At 24.7% G+C, this 23,437-nt stretch overlaps 1 protein-coding gene across 9 annotated transcripts in view; it reads left to right on the plus strand.

Moving 5' to 3' along the window:
- The window catches only part of LOC142222327 (CUB and sushi domain-containing protein 3), an 839,952-nt gene that overhangs the window by 53,959 nt on the left and 762,556 nt on the right, over window positions 1-23,437 (plus strand). For 8 of the 9 annotated variants that reach the window (XR_012718306.1, XR_012718304.1, XR_012718305.1 and 5 more), the window contains exon 2: window positions 9,663-10,097. The gene's annotated coding sequence lies outside the window, so the exon portion shown is untranslated. Of the gene's footprint in view, window positions 1-4,208; window positions 4,348-9,662; window positions 10,098-23,437 lie in introns of those variants that run through there. The other variant, XM_075292414.1, reaches the window with a different exon arrangement.

Consider the following 23,437-nt stretch of genomic DNA (forward strand, 5'->3'; position numbering starts at 1 on the left):
AATTAATTGATACTATTAATTTGTGTGATTGATTTTTATTTCAATTAAAAAATTTGTTTATTCAATTAAATTTTTAATTGAATATTTTTTAAAACCCAATTAAGATTTTAATTGGAAAAATTTTCCTGAAATGTTGTTCTGTGCACAAAAATTAATAGTATCAATTAATTTTTTAATTGGATCAATTAATTTTTTAATTGACCTTCAATTAATTTTTTAATAGATACTATCATTTCTGTGATTGAAGGCATTTCAATTAAAAAATTAATTGGATCAACTAATTTCGTGATTGAATCAGCAAATTTTTTTTTGTGTGTAGAGGTTTAACAGTGTCGGAGATATCGCCCCACCTGGGGGAACTGCTTGTTCCACTCTATGAGGTCTTGACTTTTTTATCTCTAAATTACTACTGACGCCCGCACTTATAACTAAGGGCGTTTTCGTTTCGCAAAAAATATGTTGCCCTGGTGTTACACTTCTTTTTCCCTCATTGTATTTTCGCTCAAATAATAGTGTCATTCCAAACTTATTGTTAATTCATAATATTGTGAGGGATAGAGGATCCAATATTTATGACAGTGTCCTTTATATTTGGTAATCAATTTTGAGAATGTTGCACCTTTTTTCCCAATCGAAATCGCCATAAGACTCCAACATTTGACTCCTGTCGGTAGGGACGTATTTTCAAACAGTCTGGCAAGGACCATATTGTCTTAATAGATCAAGAGCCATGAGGACAGTCCTGTGGTTTAGTTCAATCCTCCAATTATGTATGTTGTAATGACATGCAAAGCTGTTGTTTTTGAAGTATGAACTTTAGGGAATCCTTTTGGTGGTTGGCTTGTGGAAAATTTTCCGAAAGGCGGGGGAGAAGTAGTGTCTTGGCTACTGGTGAGGGAAGAGAGAACGGTCTCTACGATTCACCCTTGCTCTAGTCTTTGCCTAGCTTCGGTAGTGAAATTTTCCGGACATCGTGTATAATGAGCAATTGCAAGGATAAACTGAGGAGTATGGTCGACATCCAATATTTCCAGATGCTTTCGCATTCGCATAGAAATTCCTTCGGGCCCAGCGCTTTGGATAGTTGATGACACTGGCCAATTTGACTGAGATAAATTATGTGTCGCTGACTGGTCTCCTTTACGTCGCTTCTGCTGGGATGTTGGGCTTTACCTGGGCAATTCGAAGACTAGCTATGAAGCGAATGGCTGCTGCGTTGATGACGTCTCGGAATACCTTGGGAGTAACGCGTAAAGGGTGGTGGGCACGGTTGATACAGTTGGTAGTATTCTACCAAAACTGGTAGATTTTTTACTATTTGGTAGATTGATAGAATTCTCGATGTTTTGGTAGATTTTTCAAAATTTTCCTTTACAACTAAGAGATACATCAATTTTTTTTAGAAATAACATTTTGACAAAATTTTCTTTAGAAATAAAATTTTGACAAAATTTTCTATAGAAATGAATTTTTGACAACATTTTCCGTAGAAATAAAACTTTGACAAAATTGTCTATAGAAATAAATTTTTGACAACATTTTCCGTAGAAATAAAACTTTGACAAAATTTTCTATAGAAATAACATTTTGACAAAATTTTCTATAGAAATAAAATTTTGACAAATTTTCTATAGAAATAAAATTTTGACAAAATTTCTATAGAAATAAAACTTTGACAAAATTTTCTATAGAAAAAAAAGTTTGACAAAATTTTCTATAGAATAAAAGCTTGACAAAATTTTCTATAAAAAAAAAATTGAAAAATTTTTGAAAAATTTTTCTATAAAATTTTTTTTTTGAAAAATTTTCTATAGAAATAAAATTTTGACAAAACTTTCTATAAAGTTAAAATTTTTACAGAATTACCTATAGAAATAAAATGTTGACAAAATTTTCTATAGAAATAAAATTGTGATAAAATTTTCTATAAAAAAAATTTGGAAAAATTTTCTATAAAAAAATTTGGAAAAATTTTCTATAGAAATAAAATTTTTACAAAATTTTCTATAGAAATACAATTTGGACAAAATTTTCTATAGAAATACAATTTTGACAAAATTTTCTATAGAAATAAATTTTTGACAACATTTTCCGTAGAAATAAAACTTTGACAAAATTTTCTATAGAAATAAAATTTGGACATTTTCCATAGAAATAAAATTTTGACAAATTTTCTATAGAAATAAAATTTTGACAAAATTTCTATAGAAATAAAATTTTTACAAAATTTTCTATAGAAATAAAATTTTTACAAAATTTTCTATAAAAATAAAATTTTTACAAAATTTTCTTTTGAAATAACATTTTGACAAAATTTTCTATAGAAGTAAAATTTGACAAAATTTTCTATAGAAATAAAAGTTTGACAAAATTTTCTATAAAAAAAAATTTTAATTTTTGAAAAATTTTTCTATAAAAATTTTTTTTTGGAAAAATTTTCTATAGAAATAAAATGTTGACAAAATTTTCTATAAAATTAAAATTTTTACAGAATTACCTATAGAAATAAAATTCTGACAAAATTTTCTATAGAAGTAAAATTGTGATAAAATTTTCTATAAAAAAATTTGGAAAAATTTTCTATAAAAAACTAAATTTGGAAAAAATTTTTATAGAAATTAAATTTGGACAAAATTTGCTATAGAAATACAATTTTGACAAAATTTTCTATAGAAATAAAATTTTGCCAAAGGCGGCTGACATCCCTCATCCATTGTGGAGTGGTTAGAGGGGATCTCATATAACATAACTTCTTTGTGCTTGTGCCAAGGTTGTATTGATTCAGGTGTTCTGCCCATGTGCTTTGCTCGTGCTCGTCGACTTTCTTACTAATCACTAGATTCAGTACCTCGTCGGCGTCATCACGCTCGTTCGCGATTCCCATCGCTACTGTAGGAAAGTTGGGCCTATCCTGGGCAATTCGATCACGGGTATGATGATGTCCCGGAATACCGGAATCTGGGCAACATGAGTATAGAAGGGGGGCAGGCTGCAGCAATCATAATCCTGTGCCTTTTCGTTCACCGTGCAAAATATTGAGTCATCGATCTGTTGCGCATCTAAGTCTCTAATCCAACCAATTTCACGGCGTCGAGATTGGCCCGATGGGTCCAACTCATCGGTCAGCGGTAGCCACATTGGTGTACGTATTGCTAAGAAATGGGTCTCATAGAAGTAAGTATATTCCATGGACGCCTATAAGATCTGATTTCAAATGAGTACAACAAATTATTCCTTTGTAAAATGCAATTCTTAACCACTGTGCTCTATTCAATATGCGAATACGGAATGTAGAATAAATGTCTGTGGTATAACTTTCGATTTGCGCTCTTCATCGGGGTCTTGGGCTTCAATTGAGGCTATTTGATTATTATAATTTATTTTTGTACAATTTTTCTTCATGTTGTTGCTGTCTTATTGCGTTTGTATATGATAAGGTGATAAACTAAATTCGCATCACAAAAACATCTCGGGATCAACAAAAATTCAAATATGTTAGCAGCAGCACAGGCAGTTTCGCCAAATAGTGAATGTCCCCACATTTGTTCACCACCATCACATCACCACCACCACAGGCTTGTTATGGACGATGAATGACAAAAAAGGGCATTTAAATTTTTAACGACACTTTATGCGTCTGTTTGTGGCAGAGTTATTGACTTAAGAAGAACAACCGACGAACATCAACACTCTAAGCGGTGTCGACAACAGTCAAGAATCATTCACTCAGAGGGTGCGCTCCGATTTCTCCTGCCTGCACCTGCATCCCGCATGTATGTGACTGTGATTGAGATCTTCAGCATATAAAGCCGATTTGCTTGAAGTGTACAATGATGCTTGGCTGTATGGAATAGCTGTGTGCCTTTTCTGGATTTCTGTGAATCTCAAGATGAAGATGAAGTATGAGATGATATGTAGAAGAGGTGGGTGGTTTGTGGTTGGTCGCTCAATCTCACAGGCGGTCTGTCTGTTGAGTCGACTTTATTTGGTTTAGTGGTTGGATAGGTCGTCATAGACGTTGGGTCCATCGTTGAGAGGTTGTCTGAAATCCATCCATGTATTATCCATCCATCCATCTATTCAAGCCACTTTGTCACAATTTTCCATTGGATAAGGTGATGGAGAAGCTATCACCATTCGTTGGCTTCGTTGATGTTGTTGTTGTCGTTGTACCATGATAATTTGAGAATAAATTTCAATTTAGTTGCAAATTTACATCCAAAGTGTTAACATCAACGTGTCATAAAAATTCTATAAGAAAAACGAAAACAATAAAAAAACAAGAAAACAAAATAAACATGTGAAAAAACGAAAGAAACAAAATTGCGAATAAACGAAAATAAAAAAGTAAAAATATAAAAAATTCAAATTTCAATTCATTGAAGATTTATAACGAAAAATACTACGTTGTGTACATTTATTTTAATAAATTATATTAAACTAAAAAAACTCAAGTGCCCTCTTCATCTTCATTACAAACTCCATAAATGACGACGATTTAAATTTAATCGATTTTAAATGAATGATAAATTTTAAATTCATTAGCGAATTTCGAAAAAAACAAAAATTAAAAAAACTTTTAGTGCTCAAAGAAAAATTTGTGGATTTTTTGTGATAGAATATTTTTTATATATCTATTAAGTTTTGCTAAGTGGATGTTTGTTTTTATCAATTTTTGATTTTTATAAAAGAATATTTTTTATAAATAATCCTACAATGTCAGCTTTAAATCATATGTTTACTAAACTACAAGAAGAAAATTATGTTTGTCAAATTAAATACGGAAAACCCCTTGGACTTCAAGATGAACGTATTTTTCCTCTGATGGCAGTGTTTTTAGTATTGGGATTTTTCATTAGGAGAAATCAGGTTTACAATAATTATGATTTACATAAAATCCATCTTTCTACATTCTGAAAAGAAAAAAATTTGCAGATGCACATCGAATCCTCCGAAAATATAAAAACAATTTGCTCCTCTTTATGCGTTATGAGCAAAACCGTGGTGCAATGGTTAGCATGTCGCTTATCCCGTCTCAGTAATGCAGTTATTGGTATCACACCCACGGTTGCCAAAATTTTATTTCTATAGAAAATTTTCTCAAAATTTTTTTCTATAGAAAATTTTGTAAAAAATTTAATTTCTATAGAAAATTTTGTCAAAATTTTATTTCTATAGAAAATTTTGACAAAATTTTATTTCTATAGAAAATTTTCTCAAAATTTTATTTCTATAGACAACTTTTTCAAAATTTTATTTCTATAGAAAATTTTGTCAAAATTTTATTTCTATAGAAAATTTTCTCAAAATTTTATCTCTATAGAAAATTTTCTCAAAGTTTTATTTCTATAGAAATTTTTGTGAAAATTTCATTTCTATAGAAAATTTTGTCAAAATTTTATTTCTATTGAAAATTTTGTCAAAATTTTATTTCTACAGAAAATTTTTTCAAAATTTTATTTCTACAGAAATTTTTTTCAAAATTTTATTTCTATAGAAAATTTTGTCAAAATTTTATTTCCATAGGAAATTTTGTTAAAATTTAATTTCTATAGAAAATTTTGTCAAAATTTTATTTCTATAGAAAATTTTGTCAAAACTTTATTTCTATAGAAAATTTTTTCAAAATTTTATTTCTATAGAAAATTTTCTCAAAATTTTATTTCTATAGAAAAATTTATCAAAATTTTATTTCTATAGAAAATAGAAAATTTTGTCAAAATTTTATTTCTATAGAAAATTTCGTCAAAATTTTATTTCTATAGAAAATTTTGTCAAAATTTTATTTCTATAGAAAATTTTGTCAAAATTTTATTTCTATAGAAAATTTGGCAAAATTTTATTTCTATAGAAAATTTTGTCAAAATTTTATTTCGATAGAAAATTTTGTCAAAATTTTATTTCGATAGAAAATTTTGTCAAAATTTTATTTCTATAGAAAATTTTGTCAAAATTTTATTTCGATAGAAAATTTTGTCAAAATATTATTTCTATAGAAAATTTTCTCAAAATTTTATTTCTATGGAAAATTTTGTCAAAATTTTTTTCTATAGAAAATTTTGTCGACATTTTATTTGTATGGAAAATTTTGTCAAATTTTATTTCTATAGAAAATTTTGTCAACATTTTATTTCTATAGAAAATTTTGTCAAAATTTTATTTCTATAGAAAATGTTCTCAACATTTTATTTATATAGAAAATTTTGTCAATTTTTTTTCTATAGAATATTTTGTCAAAATGTTTTTCTATAGAGAATTTTGTCAACATTTTATTTGTATAGAAAATTTTGTCAATATTTTATTTCTATAGAATTTTTTTTTCAAAATTTTATTTCTATAGAAAATTTTGTCAAAATTTTATTTCTATAGAAAATGTTCTCAACATTTTATTTATATAGAAAATTTTGTCAATTTTTTTTCTATAGAATATTTTGTCAAAATGTTTTTCTATAGAGAATTTTGTCAACATTTTATTTGTATAGAAAATTTTGTCAATATTTTATTTCTATAGATTTTTTTTTTCAAAATTTTATTTCTATAGAAAACTTTGTCAAAATTTTATTTCTATAGAAAATTTTGTCAAAATTTTATTTCTATAGAAAATTTTGTCAAAATTTTATTTCTATAGAAAATTTTGTCAAAATTTTATTTCTATAGAAAATTTTGTCAACATTTTTTTTCTATAGAAAATTTTCGGAAGTTTTATTTCTATAGAAAATTTTGTCAAAATTCTATTTCTACAAAAAATTTTGCAAAAGTTTATTTCTATAGAAAATTTTGTCAAAATTTTATTTCTATAGAAAATTTTTGTCAAAATGTTTTTCTATAGAGAATTTTGTCAACATTTTATTTGTATAGAAAATTTTGTCAATATTTTACTTCTATAGAAAATTTTTTTCAAAATTTTATTTCTATAGAAAATTTTGTCAAAATTTTATTTCTATAGAAAATTTTGTCAAAATTTTGCTTCTATAGAAAATTTTGTCAAAATTTTATTTCTATAGAAAATTTTATCAAAATTTTATTTCTATAGAAAATTTTGTCAAAATTTTATTTCTATAGAAAATTTTGTCAAAATTTTATTTCTATAGAAAACTTTGTCAAAATTTTATTTCTACAGAAAATTTTTTCAAAATGTTATTTCTACAGAAAATTTTTTCAAAATTTTATTTCTATAGAAAATTCTCTCAAAATTTTATTTCTATAGAAAATTTTCTCACAATTTTATTTCTATACAAAGTTTTCTGAAACATTTATTTATATAGAAAATTTTCTCAAAGTTTTATTTCTATAGAAATTTTTGTGAAAATTTCACTTCTATAGAAAATTTTGTCAAAATTTTATTTCTATAGAAAATTTTGTCAAAATTTTATTTCTACAGAAAATTTTTTCAAAATTTTATTTCTACAGAAAATTTTTTCAAAATTTTATTTCTATAGAAAATTTTGTAAAAATTTAATTTTTATAGAAAATTTTGTCAAAATTTTATTTATATAGAAAATTTTGTCAAAATTTTTTTTCTATAGAAAATTTTGTCAAAATTTTATTTCTATCGAAAATTTTCTCAAAATTTTATTTCTATAGAAAATCTTGTCAAAATTTGATTTCTATAGAAAATTTTGCCCAAATTTTATTTCTATTGAAAATTTTCTCAGAATTTTATTTATATAGAAAATTTTCTCCGAATTTTATTTATATAGAAAATTTTTTCAAAATTTTTTTCTATAGAAAATTTTCTCAAAATTTTATTTCTATACAAAATTTTCTCAAACATTTATTTATATAGAAAATTTTCTCAAAGTTTTATTTCTATAGAAATTTTTGTGAAAATTTCATTTCTATATAAAATTTTGTCAAGATTTTATTTCTATAGAAAATTTTTTCAAAATTTTATTTCTTTAGAAAATTTTGTCAAAATGTTATTTCTATAGAAACTTTTGTCAAAATTATATTTCTATATAAATTTTTTTCCAAATTTTGTTACTATAGAAAATAAAATAAAATTCGTAAAAATTTTATTCCTATGGAAAATTATGTGAAATTTTTTCTATTTATGAAGTACTTCTTACTTGTCACTTTTTTGAAAAAAAAAAACGTCATAATCAGCACGTGCATTTCAATAATCTTCAATGTAAATAATATTAATATAAAAACATTTTTTTTGGTTAAAAACAAAACAAAAGTATTTCTTTCATATATGCACAGTTTTGTATTTCAAAAAAAAAAAAAAAAAAAAAATACATAACGAAGTAAGTTTTGTATAAAAATAACATTAAATCCCATTTTCATGAAGCTCCGTTAGAAAAAAATTTCATGGAAATCTTTCCAATTAAAATCTTAACTGAGTTTTTAAAAATATTCAATTAAAAATTTAATTGATTCAACTAATTTTTTAATTGAAACAAAAATCAATCAAAAAATTGATAGTATCAATTAATTTTTTAATTGAATCAATTAAGTTTTTAATTGAATCAATTACTTTTTTAATTGATCTTCAATTAATTTTTTAATTGATACTAACATTTCTGTGATTGAAGACATTTCAATTAAAAAATTATATGGATCAATTAATTTCGTGATTGAATCAGAAAAAAAATTATTTGTGTGTAGTGCTGCCATATGCCAGTTAGGAACTTCACTGCTGAACATTTTTCAGTTAAAGTTAGCCGGAGACAAGAAATTTGCAATTTACTTTCTGCTAACTGGCAGTTAAAGCCTGACGGAGCTACATGAAAATGGCCGTAAAATAAATAGCGTTTTGTGAATTAACAAAAATATTTCGTATAAAAAATAAATAAATAAACATAGCTATGCATTTCAAAAAATAACACTAATTTTTCTTATGCAAAAATATAGTTAACAGTAACATTTAGTGCCTGTAAGTGGGTGGGACCAGTCGAGTTTGGACCGGTCCTGTAGACCTGTAGAAAATTTCATAAAAATTTATATTCAAAGAATTACTTGTATTTATTTACTAAACAAAATTCAAAAGGATATTCTCGAAATGACGAGATATTTTTTCGCCGGTTGTTTTTTGTTTTGATTTTACTCCATACGGTTAGGTTAGAAAATGTGGCCGTTTGATATTTTGAACTGACTTAGACTATTCAGTGCATTGTGATACCAAGGTAGTAAATATTCAATACTCAATTCTGTGAGATCAATGACAAGGGACCTCCGAAAGACGTTTGCTATTAGGGTGAAACAACTTAGAAAAGTTTTGATACACTCAGAAATATCATTAGCATTGCTGAGAGGGGATAAATCACCAACGGAATTTTTTTTATGTACGACCGAAATTGGGATTGAACCCACCATATTTTGTATGCAAGCCGGAAATACTAAGCATTACATCACTGTGGATTTCTAAGTGAAATAGTATATATATTTTTTGGGGTTTAATATACCTCAAAATACATAAAAATATAAAAACAAGCAATTTTCTCAAAATTTTTGTGAATTTTATTTTCATACTACTTTTTGGACAATAAATAAAAATGAAAACTTATTTTCGAAAACTATTTTGAATGGAAATTACTTGAAATCTGTTAGAAATAAATTTACAATTCGAGTTTTTTTATATAAAATTTCAAATAAAAATTAAATCTTTTAGTTTTGATTTTTTTTATAGTATACTAATCCCTCTTCTCTTTCTTTCATAGTGCTTTTAATTTCAACGAACACAAACAAAATATTCCATTGGGAACTCATAAAAGAAACAAAGTGTATTCAATAAAATAATTTTACAAAAAAAAAAAACATTTTCTAAAAATAAAATATTTGACTAGAGCAAACGAGAAAAAATCGCAGATTCACAAAAAGTGAAATTTCAAAAGTCAAAGTGTTTTTTTACAAAAAAAAATAGTTATTTTTAAAACAAATTAGTCAATGCAAAATGCTTCAAAAATATAGTGAATTAAAATAGCAAACAAATTGTAAACAAATTTTATTTAAAATAAACCAAATTGGAAATTCTAAAAAAATAGCTGAAATCTTAAAGTGTTCAATTTGATTGAAGTTCTAAAATAAATACGAATATATTTAAATTTCAAGTAGCTGCAATCAATAGGATTTGCCGTGGATGCATAATATTTGAGGTAAGTTCTAATATGCCTATATATATAATTTTAATATAATAAAATGCCAAAAGCTATTAAAACCCACAAAAAATCTCATTCCTATTTTTAAAATTTTTCTAAACATCAAAAGTGAGATTTCAAAATTTCTTCGAATACCATGTCTTGTGACTTCTATTGCTGGAGAAGTGATGTTATTCAAAATTTATTACCAAACATAAAACACTGTAAAGATCCACTTCATCCTTCAAGTGGCCAATAGCAAAATGTGACATGTTTCGTTTCGTTTATTTTAAATCCCCATCATTTTATATAACGACAATGCTGAATCCAATCGAATAAATGACCATAGCATTTCGGCAATCGAATCTTCTCAATGTGCTGGCAATGTTTGAGGCCGTCATCACAAAAGATATCTACTAGCGAATATGATGGTGTTGATGGTATATTCGCAAAATATTCGCAAATCCTCAATCATATGGTAAAGCTTTGGCATTAACATTGGTGGGGTGCAGAGGCAATACATTTATGTGCCACGTTCAATGGGCTAGTGAAACTGAGTAAAGGTAGTTGCCAAAACAACTTCTATAGTATGCATGGTGTGTGTATGTATGTGTACGAGCGTCAGAAATGAAGGAAGATGAAATTGTGTTGGAATGGTGTATGGATTCTAGAGTCTGGGGATAATCATAACAATCTATAAAAAATATTTTAACTAAAAAAGGGCGTGTATTCTATCCATTCTATTTTCTCTCTCCTCTCTTAATATTGTCTGTTTGGTTGTGTTTTTTTCTACACAATTTTTTATAACAAAAATAAAGAATGAATGAAGTAAAACAAAACGAAAACACAAGGCTAGAAATACACAATTTCCATAGATATTATGAACATAAAGTGAAATTTTTCCAAAGAACCTTATGTTTTAAGAAACAAATTTTTCCCTGTAAAAAAAATGGAAAAAAAATTCTCGTAGAAATAAAATTTTGATGAATTGTTCTATAGAAATAAAATTTCGACGAAATTTTCTAAAGAAATAAAATTTCGACGAAATTTTCTATAGGAATATAATTTCGACGAAATTTTCTATAGAAATACAATTTCGACAAATTTTTATAGAAATAAAATTTCGACGAAATTTTTTATAGAAATACAATTACGACGAAATTTTTATAGAAATAAAATTTCGACGAAATTTTTTATAGAAATAAAATGTCGACGAAATTTTCTATAGAAATACAATTTCGACAAAATTTTCTATAGAAATACAATTTCGACGAAATTTTTATAGAAATAAAATTTTGACGAAATTTTTTATAGAAATACAATTTCGACGAATTTTTCTATAGAAATAAAATTTCGACGTTATTTTTATAGAAGTAAAATTTGGACGAAATTTTCCATAGAAATAAAATTTGGACGAAATTTCCCATAGAAATAAAATTTCAACGAAATTTTGTATAGGAATACAATTTTGACGAAATTTTCTATAGAAAAAAAAATTCGACGAAATTTTTTATAGAAATAAAATTTCGACGAAATTTTCTATAGGAAAACAATTTCTACGAAATTTTCTATAGAAGTTTTATATATTTAGACAAATTTTATATAGAAATAAAATTTTGTAAACATTTTTTTTTGTGAAAATTTCTATAGAAATACAATTTCGACGAAATTTTCAATAGAAATAAAATTTAGCCGAAATTTTTTAATAGAAGTAAAATTTCTATAAAATTTTCTATAGATATAAAATTTTCTATAAAAATGAAATCTCTACTAAATTTTTATAGAAATAAAATTTCGATAAAAATTTTCTATAGGAATGCAATTTCGACGAAATTTTCTATAGAAATTAAATTTATATTTTCTAAAATTTCGACAAAATTTTATATATGTAGACAAATTTTATATAGAAATAAAATGTCGACGAAATTTTTTATAGAAATAAAACGTCGACGAAATTTTCTATAGAAATACAATTTCGACGAAATTTTCTACAGAAATACAATTTGGACGAAATTTTCTATAGAAATACAATTTCGACGAAATTTTTATAGAAATAAACTTTCGTCGAAATTTTTTATAGAAATACAATTTCGACGAAATTTTTATAGATATAAAATTTCGCCGAAATTTTTTTATAGAAATAAAATTTCGACGACATTTTCTATAGGAATACAATTTCGACGAAATTTTCTATAGAAATTTTATTTATTTAGACAAATTTATATAGAAATAAAATTTTGTAAACATTGTTTTTTTCGGAGAAATTTTTATAGAAATACAATTTAGACGAAATTTTCTATAGAAATACAATTTCGACGAAATTTTCAGTAGAAATAAAATTTCGACGAATTTTTTTTGTAGAAATAAAATTTCGACGAAATTATTTAAAATATAAAATTTTGACAAAATTTTCTATAGAAATGAAATTTCTACTAAATTTTTATTGAAATAAAATTTCGACGAAATTTTCTATAGAAATGCAATTTTGACGAAATTTTCTATAGAAATTAAATTTCTAGGAAATTTTCTATAGATATACAATTTTGACGAACTTTTCTATGGAAATAAAATTTCGACGAAGTTTTTATAGAAATAAAATTTCGACAAAATTTTATATATTTAGACAAATTTTATATAGAAATAAAATTTTGTAAACATTTTATTTTCGGCGAAATTTTCTATAGAAATACGATTTCGTCGAAATTTTCAATAGAAATAAAATTTCGACGAATTTTTTTATAGAAATAAAATTTCGACGAAATTTTCTATAGATATGAAATTTTGACATAATTTTCTATAGGAATACAATTTCGACGAAATTTTCTATAGAAATTTTATATATTTAGACAAATTTATATAGAAATAAAATTTTGTAAACATTTTTTTCGACGAAATTTTCTATAGGAATACAATTTCGACGAAATTTTTATAGAAATAAAATTTCGACGAAATTTTTTATAGAAATAAAATGTCGACGAAATTTTCTATAGAAATAAAATTTCAACGAAATTTTCTATAGAAATACAATTTCGACGAAATTTTCTACAGAAATACAATTTCGACAAAATTTTCTATAGAAATACAATTTCGACGAAATTTTTATAGAAATAAAATTTTGACGAAATTTTTTATAGAAATACAATTTCGACGTTATTTTTATAGAAGTAAAATTTGGACGAAATTTTCCATAGAAATAAAATTTGGACGAAATTTCCCATAGAAATAAAATTTCAACGAAATTTTGTATAGGAATACAATTTTGACGAAATTTTCTATAGAAAAAAAATCGACGAAATTTTTTAAAGAAATAAAATTTCGACGAAATTTTCTATAGGAAAACAATTTCTACGAAATTTTCTATAGAAGTTTTATATATTTAGACAAATTTTATATAGAAATAAAATTTTGTAAACATTTTTTTTGGTGAAGTTTTCTATAGAAATACAATTTCGACGAAATTTTCAATAGAAATAAAATTTCTCCGAAATTTTTTAATAGAAATAAAATTTCGATGAAATTTTCTATAGATATAAAATTTTATATAAAAATGAAATTTCTACTAAATTTTTATAGAAATAAAATTTCGATAAAAATTTTCTATAGGAATGCAATTTCCACGAAATTTTCTATAGAAATTAAATTTATATTTTCTAAAATTTCGACAAAATTTTATATATTTAGACAAATTTTATATAGAAATAAAATGTCGACTAAATTTTTTATAGAAATAAAATGTCGACGAAATTTTCTATAGAACTAAAATTTCAACGAAATTTTCTATAGAAATACAATTTCGACGAAATTTTCTACAGAAATACAATTTCGACGAAATTGTCTATAGAAATACAATTTCGACGAAATTTTTATAGAAATAAAATTTCGTCGAAATTTTTTTATAGAAATACAATTTCGACGAAATTTTTATAGAAATAAAATTTCGACGAAATTTTTTATAGAAATACAATTTCGCCGAAATTTTTTTATAGAAATATAATTTCGACGAAATTTTCTATAGGAATACAATATCGCCGAAATTTTCTATAGATTTTTTTTTTATTTAGACAAATTTATATAGAAATAAAATTTTGTAAACATTTTTTTTTCGGAGAAATTTTCTATAGAAATACAATTTCGACGAAGTTTTCTATAGAAATACAATTTCGACGAAATTTTCTATAGAAATACAATTTCGACGAAATTTTCAATAGAAATAAAATTTCGACGAAATTTTTTTGTAGAAATAAAATTTCGATGAAATTATTTAAAATATAAAATTTTGACAAAATTTTCTATAGAAATGAAATTTCTACTAAATTTTTATTGAAATAAAATTTCGACGAAATTTTCTATAGAAATACAATTTTGACGAAATTTTCTATAGAAATTAAATTTCTACGAAATTTTCTATAGATATACAATTTTGACGAACTTTTCTATGGAAATAAAATTTCGACGAAATTTTTATAGAAATTACGAAATTTTTATAGAAATAAAATGTCGACAAAATTTTATATATTTAGACAAATTTTATATAGAAATAAAAAAAATGTAAACATTTTATTTTCGGCGAAATTTTCTATAGAAATACGATTTCGACGAAATTTTCAATAGAAATAAAATTTCGACGAATTTTTTTATAGGAATAAAATTTCGACGAAATTTTCTATAGATATGAAATTTTGACATAATTTTCTATAGAAATACAATTTCGCCGAAATTTTTATATATTATATATTTAGACAAATTTTATATAGAAATAAAATGTCGACTAAATTTTTTATAGAAATAAAATGTCGACGAAATTTTCTATAGAACTAAAATTTCAACGAAATTTTCTATAGAAATACAATTTCGACGAAATTTTCTATAGAAATACAATTTCGACGAAATTTTCTATAGAAATACAATTTCGACGAAATTTTTTATAGAAATACAATTTCGACGAAATTTTTATAGAAATAAAATTTCGACGAAATTTTTTATAGAAATACAATTTCGCCGAAATTTTTTTATAGAAATAAAATTTCGACGAAATTTTCTATAGAAATACAATTTCGACGAAGTTTTCTATAGAAATACAATTTCGACGAAATTTTCTATAGAAATACAATTTCGACGAAATTTTTTTTGTAGAAATAAAATTTCGACGAAATTTTTTTTGTAGAAATAAAATTTCGACGAAATTATTTAAAATATAAAATTTTGACAAAATTTTCTATAGAAATGAAATTTCTACTAAATTTTTATTGAAATAAAATTTCGACGAAATTTTCTATAGAAATACAATTTTGACGAAATTTTCTATAGAAATTAAATTTCTACGAAATTTTCTATAGATATACAATTTTGACGAACTTTTCTATGGAAATAAAATTTCGACGAAATTTTTATAGAAATTACGAAATTTTTATAGAAATAAAATTTCGACAAAATTTTATATATTTAGACAAATTTTATATAGAAATAAAATTTTGTAAACATTTTATTTTCGGCGAAATTTTCTATAGAAATACGATTTCGACGAAATTTTCGATAGAAATAAAATTTCGACGAATTTTTTTATAGAAATAAAATTTCGACGAAATTTTCTATAGATATGAAATTTTGAGATAATTTTCTATAGGAATAAAATTTCGACGAAATTTTCTATAGAAATTTTATATATTTAGACAAATTTATATAGAAATAAAATTTTGTAAACATTTTTTTTTCGGCGAAATTTCGACGAAATTTTCTATAGAAATTTTATATATTTAGACAAATTTATATAGAAATAAAATTTTGTAAACATTTTTTTTCGACGAAATTTTCTATAGAAATACAATTTGGACGAAATTTTCAATAGAAATAAAATTTCGACGAAATTTTTTATTGAAATAAAATTTCGACGAAATTTTCTATAGATATAAAATTTTGACAAAATTTTCTATAGAAATGAAATTTCTACTAAATTTTTATAGAAATAAAATTTCGACGATATTTTCTATAGAAATACAATTTCGACGAAATCTTCTATAGAAATACCATTCGACGAAATTTTCTATAGAAATGAAATTTCGAGGAAATTTTTATAGAAATAAAATTTCGACGAAATTTTTTAGGAAGAAAATTTCGACGAAATTTTTTATAGAAATACAATTTGTTGTTGTTTTTTGATTTCAGCTTAAAACCATGCATTGGATAAACTACAAGTGTAGCTTAACCAACAGAGGAAAAGAATGTTTGTCAAATTTATTTGGGCAAAGTCCTATAGACTGCAAGATGGTTGGATGGACGCACGTTTCGGAATTACCACATTCCTCATCAGCTTCATCTACTTGCAGCAAAACGACAAAAATTTTATATATTTAGACAAATTTTATTTAGAAATAAAATTTCGACGAAATTTCAATAGAAATACAATTTTGACGAAATTTTCAATAGAAATAAAATTTCGACGAATTTTTTTTATAGAAATAAAATTTCGTCGAAATTTTCTATAGATATAAAATTTTGACAACATTTTCTATAGAAATGAAATTTCTACTAATTTTTTATAGAAATAAAATTTCGACGAAATTTTTTATAGAAATAAAATTTCGGCGAAATTTTATATATTTAGACAAAATTTTATATAGAAATAAAATTTTGATGAAATTTTTTATAGAAATAAAATTTGGATTTTCTACAGAAATAAAATTTCAACGAGATTTTCTATGTAAATAAAAATTCGACGAAAATTTTTGCGGAAGTAAAATTTCGACGAAATATTCTATAAAAATAAAGCTTGGAAAAAATTTCCCTTAGAAATAAATTTTTTATGAAAGCGTCTGCAGAAGTAAAATTGTGACGCAATTTTCTACAGAAATAAAGTTTGGACGAAATTTTCTATGGAAATAAAATTTTGAATAATATTTCTTTACAAAAAATATTTCGGAGAAATTTTCCTTACTGATAATATTCCTTACAGAAATAAAATTTCGATGGAAGAGAAAAAAATTTGAAAAAATTAACTTGGAAAAAATCCTATCTGGGAATTTTTCTTTATCTATAAAAATTTTGTATAAATATTCTATAGAAATACTATTTTAAAAATAATTTGGACAACATTTTTCCCTGAAACAAAATTTTGGAGAAATTTTCCTTAGAAATAAATTTCTTATAGAAATAAAATTTGGACAACATTTTCTATCTAAATAAAACTTGGAAGTAGTTTTCACTAAATAAAATTTCCGATGGATTTAAAATTTTGATCAAATTGTACAGAAAACATTGCTTATAAATTTTCTTTTGAAATAAAATTGGGAACAAGTTTTCCTTTAAACATTGTGTAGCAATATATAAAATTTTGATGAAAATTTCTATAAATAAAAATTTCGAAGAAATTTACTATCGAAATAAAAACCCTTAGAAATAACAATTCGACGAAGTTTTCTATAAAAAAAACTATCTTTACAAATTAAAATTTCTATAAAAAGAAAATTTCGGAGAAATAGAATTTCGATAAAGAACAAGAAATTTTACTTAAAAATAAAATTATTATGAAATTTTCTACAGAAATGAAATTTCAAAAAAAAAAGTTTGCTTAGAAGAAAAAAAAATTGGTGAATACAAATACAATTTCGATAAAATTTTCTGTCGAAATAAAACTTGGAAGACATTTTTACTGGAAGGAAAATTTCGACTAAATTTTCTAGAAAAACATAATTTCGAAGAAATTTTCTATAGAAAATTTTCTGTCTTAATAAAACTTGGAGGACATTTTCACTAGAAACAAAAATTTTGACGAAATTTTCTAGGGAAATAAAATTTCGAAGAAATTTTCTATAGAAATAAAATTTTCAAGAAATTTTTTGTAGAAATAATATTCTGACGAATTTACTTGGAAAAAAATGTTTATACCAATAAATTGTTTATGCAATTTCCTATAGGAATAAAATTTCGACGAAATTTTCTATAGAAATAAAACATTAAAGAAATTTTGCGTTAAAATAACATTTTAATGAAATTTCTTCCAGAAATAGTTAATGAATTTTTTTTTGGAAATAATATTTCAATGAAGTTTTCTTGGAAGTAAAATTTCTTGGAATTTCCTATAGAAATAAAATTTGTATGAAATTTTCCTTAGAAATAAAAAAAATTTATAGAAATAAAATTTAGACTAAATAACTTAAACATTTTTTTCCAAAAGAAAATGAAATTTCCTATAAAAATAAAATATCGACAAAATTTTCTAAAAAAAAAATACCGTAATTTTCGGTACAAATAAAATGTTGATGAAATTTCATCTAGAAATAAGATTTGGATGAAAATTTCCTTAGGAATAAAAATTTCGTTGAAATTTCCTATAGAAATTAAATTTCGACGACTTTTGTATAGAAAAATATTTCGACAAAATTATCTATAGAAAAAAATTTCGAGGAAATTTTTTAAAATATTATTCTTGGAAATAATATCTCAATGAAGTTTTTTGGAAATTCGTTTTGTTTGTTATTGTTGGCTTCTCCTCAATCGTTATTGTTGTTTTTTTTATCTCAGCTTAAAGCCATGCATTGACTAAACTACAAGTGTAGCTTAACCAACAGAGGAAAAGTATGCTTGTCAAATTTATTTGGGCAAAGCCCTATAGACTGCAAGATGGTTGGATGTACAGCTGTTTCGGAATTACCACATTCCTCATCAGCATCCTCTACTTGCAGCAAAACTATCAACCAATTATCAGAATAAATTCGGGTAATTCACTCAACCCAACGTGAACTACACTTGAACCTCCCGAAAAAGGGTTTGATAGTCGGCTACTGCCTAAACAAATTTGCCAGCATATCTCTTTTCCTTTGCCAAACTCAAATCATCGATTTGTATGTATTTGGCTGGGTTTGTTTTTGAGCGTGCCTCCTCTATCCTCATTCGTTTTGTTTGTTATTGTTGGCTTCTCCTCAATCGTTATTGTTGTTTTTTTTTATCTCAGCTTAAAGCCACGCATTGACTAAACTACAAGTGTAGCTTAACCAACAGAGGAAAAGTATGCTTGTCAAATTTATTTGGGCAAAGCCCTATAGACTGCAAGATGGTTGGATGTACAGCTGTTTCGGAATTACCACATTCCTCATCAGCATCCTCTACTTGCAGCAAAATTTTTTTTTGGAATTTCCTATAGAAATAAAATTTGTATGAAATTTTCCTTAGAAAGAAAAACGAAATTTTTACTGAAATAAAATTTAGTCTAAAGAACTTAAAAAAAAATTGTCTATACCAATTAAGTGTTTATGCAATTTTCTATAAAAATAAAATATCGACAAAATTTTCTATAGAAACAAAAAATTTCCAGAAATTTTCGGTACAAATAAAATGTTGATGAAATTTCATCTAGAAATAAGATTTGGATCAAAATTTCCTTAGGAATAAAAATTTCGTAAACATTTTCTATAGAAATAAAACTTATAAGAATTTTTGCTTGGTAATAAATTTAGTTAAACATCTCATATTTTCCATTTTGGGAAATGGTGTTCAGCCTTTTGGTGCCTTGTTTTTGTAAATTTGGCTCTTTACAATTTACTTCTTCTGCAGCCAGAATTCGAAACGAAAAATTAACCTTTTTTGTGGACTTCTCCCATATTTTTCGCAAGGTCTCTAGTTTATGATGGTTAATTTGCCATGAACGCCTTTTTAGTCATTCAGACTAAATTCAGTGGTAATGTTTTTTTTCGAACATTTGTTTTTGTCGCTGTCGGCAAAAACTGAGGAAACAGCTCGTAAATTGTAATAAATTCTGATGTTACATGAAACTGGTAGCACAAATATCAGTTCTTTCCGAACTCACAAGAAGTAGTAACAAAAGAAAAAAAATACCAGCCACAATATAGGAAAATAGATAATGGACCGATTTTCTTCTTAAAACATATTTTCATACCACTTAGTGATGCCTCTCATATGATTGTTTGTGTGGGTGTATGATGGGTGTGTGTGTGTGTGTACGAGAGAGGTTATTTGCCAGAGTCTACCACCTACAAGATTACAATAACAATAGCCAGGTTCAACGTCAATTCAGTGTTGCCATCACTTGTACACAATCAATTTTAATAAATATGAATAGGATACATTTTGATTCTCGTAAAGGGCTATTGTAAAACTTACGAGAATTCGTATTTTTGCGTGTGGAAACGGATACGAAAAACATGAAAGGAATGGGATTGGATTTTGGTTTTTGGAAAGTAAATCGCGCAGTTCTAACAAAAACCGTTTGGATATTGTGTACGATAGTCGACGGCTACCATCAAAACTTGGTTTGACGAGTTTTAATGTGGTCAATCAGTGCCTTTTTATGCGATGAGGCTACCCTAGAGGATACAGTCCTAAAAATTCATTGTCTCGTTTTAGCAGACCGGTGATCAAAGGAGCGAGAGATCGATGAAACATTGTAATAAATTTCGAAAATTCTATAACCACTACGCCCGAGAAAACAACGTTTTTTTTTGACAAATGATCCGTGTTTCCCGTAAAAAATAACTATATGTTCTTGAAATAGGTTTCAGATGATCATATTTCTTCTCTGCGTTCATATAGGGAATCTGAGGGAGATGACAGTCGGAGGTATATGGATCAGCAAGTAAATTTCGTAGTCCAACGAGCTAAAATCATTGAACTTGCACCGAGTAGGTGAAACCACGATTGCCACCCGAATAATCTACCAACATTTGTAGAAAATTTTACCAAAAAACTACCAAACAAAAAACTTTTTTTTGCAAAATTTTGTTACTATAGAAAATTTTGTCACAATTTTATTTCCATAGAAAACGTTGTCAAAATTTTATTTCTATACACAATTTTGTCAAAATTTTACTTCTATAGAAAATTTTGTTAAAATTTTACTTCTATAGAAAATGTGGTCAAAATTTTATTTCTAGAGAAAATTTTGTCAACATTTTACTTCTATAGAAAATGTTGTCAAAATTTTATTTATATACAAAATTCTGTTATCATTTTATTTCTATACAAAATTTTGTCAAAATTTTATTTTTATAGAAAATTTTGTCAAAATTTTATTTGTATAGAAAATTTTGTCAAAATGTTATTTCTATAGAAAATTTTGTCACAATTTTATTCCATTGAAAATGTTGTCAAAATTTTATTTGTATAGAAAATTTTGTCAAAATGTTATTTCTATAGAAAATTTTGTCACAATTTTATTCCATTGAAAATGTTGTCAAAATTTTATTTCTATAGAAAATTTTGTCAAAATTTTATTTAAAAAAAAAAATTTTGTCAAAATTTTATTTCTATAAAAAATTTTGTCAAAATTTTATTTCTATAGAAAATTTTGCCAAAATTTTATTTCTATAGAAAATGTTGTCAAAATTTTATTTCTAAAGAAAATTTTGTCAAAATTTTATTTCTATAGAAAATTTTGTCAAAATTTTATTTCTATAGAAAATTTTGTCAAAATTTTATTTCTAGTTTTATTTATTTTCTATAGAAATAAGATTTTGTCAAAATTATACTTCTATAGAAAATTTTGTCAAAATTATTTCTGTAGAAAATTTTGTCAACATTTTATTTATTCGTTTTGTTTGTTATTGTTGGCTTCTCTTCAATCGTTATTGTTGTTTTTGATCTCAGCACAGAAAAAAATATCACCAAAATATTTCCAATTAAAAAGTTAATTGAAGTTGAAAATTTTTTCAATTAATAAATTAATTGATACAATTAACTTTTTAATCATGATAGAAACATTAAGTTAATTAAGTCAATGATTGAAATTTTTAAAATGTTTAATTAAAAAATTAATTGATACAATTAACTTTTTAATCAAATTCGGAAGACTAATTCAGTTAAAAAAAGTGATGATTTTTTTTTACTTTTTTAATTAAAAATGTATTTCAAACAATCATTTGTTAATCCAAATAAAAACTCTAAGCCAATCTAACTAAGTAATTAAAAATAGTTACCTTTTTTAATTAATAAATTAATTGCGTTTTGCAATCAACATCAATTAAATTTTTAATTGAATCAATTAAAAAATTAATTGAATTTTGCTGAAAAAATCAATTAATTTTTTAATCAAGAATTTTTTCTATGCCCAATTAAAACTGTGATTGATACTATCATTTTCGTGATTGAAGACATTTCAATTAAAAAATTAATTGGATCAATTAATTTGGTGATTGAATCAGAGAAAAAATTGTTTGTGTGAGCTTAAAGCCATACATTGACTAAACTACAAGTGTAGCTTAACCAACAGAAGAAAAGTATGCTTGTCAAATTTATTTGGGCAAAGCCCTATAGACTGCAAGATGGTTGGATGTACAGCTGTTTCGGAATTACCACATTCCTCATCAGCATCCTCTACTTGCAGCAAAACTATCAACCAATTATCAGAATAAATTCGGGTAATTCACTCAACCCAAAGTGAACTACACTTGAACCTCCCGAAAAAGGGTTTGATAATCGGCTACTGCCTAAACAAATTTGCCAGCATATCTCTTTTCCTTTGCCAAACTCAAACCATCGATTTGAATGTATTTGGCTGGGTTTGTTTTTGAGCGCGCTTCCTCTATCTTCATTCGTTTTGTTTGTTATTGTTGGCTTCTCTTCAATCGTTATTGTTGTTTTTGATCTCAGCTTAAAGCCATGCATTGACTAAACTACAAGTGTAGCTTAACCAACAGAGGAAAAGTATGCTTGTCAAATTTATTTGGGCAAAGCCCTATAGACTGCAAGATGGTTGGATGTACAGCTGTTTCGGAATTACCACATTCCTCATCAGCATCCTCTACTTGCAGCAAAACTATCAACCAATTATCAGAATAAATTCGGGTAATTCACTCAACCCAAAGTGAACTACACTTGAACCTCTATAGGGCTTTGCCCAAATAAATTTGACAAGCATACTTTTCCTCTGTTGGTTAAGCTACACTTGTAGTTTAGTCAATGCATGGCTTTAAGCTGAGATCAAAAACAACAATAAAAATTTTATTTATTTAGAAAATTTTGTCAAAATTTAATTTCTATAAAAAATGTTGTCAAAATTTTATTTCTATAAAAATTTTTGTCAAAATTTTATTTCTATTCTTAATTAGTTTCTATAGAAATAAGATTTTGACAAAGTTTTATTTCTGTAGAAAATTTTGTCAAAATTTTATTTCCATAGAAAATTTTGTCAAAATTTTATTTCTAAAGAAAATTTTGTCAAAATTTTATTTCTATAGAAAATTTTGTCAAAATTTTATTTCTATAGAAAGCTTTGTCAAAATTTTATTTCTATAGAAAATTTTGTCAAAATTTTATTTCCATAGAAAATTTTGTCAAAATTTTTCTATAGAAAATTCTGTCAAAATTTTATTTCCATAGAGAATTTTGTCAAAATTTTATTTCTATAGAAA

This window comes from Haematobia irritans, chromosome 1 (genome assembly GCF_050003625.1).
Source record: "Haematobia irritans isolate KBUSLIRL chromosome 1, ASM5000362v1, whole genome shotgun sequence".
In the NCBI taxonomy this organism is placed as follows: Eukaryota; Metazoa; Arthropoda; class Insecta; order Diptera; family Muscidae; genus Haematobia; species Haematobia irritans.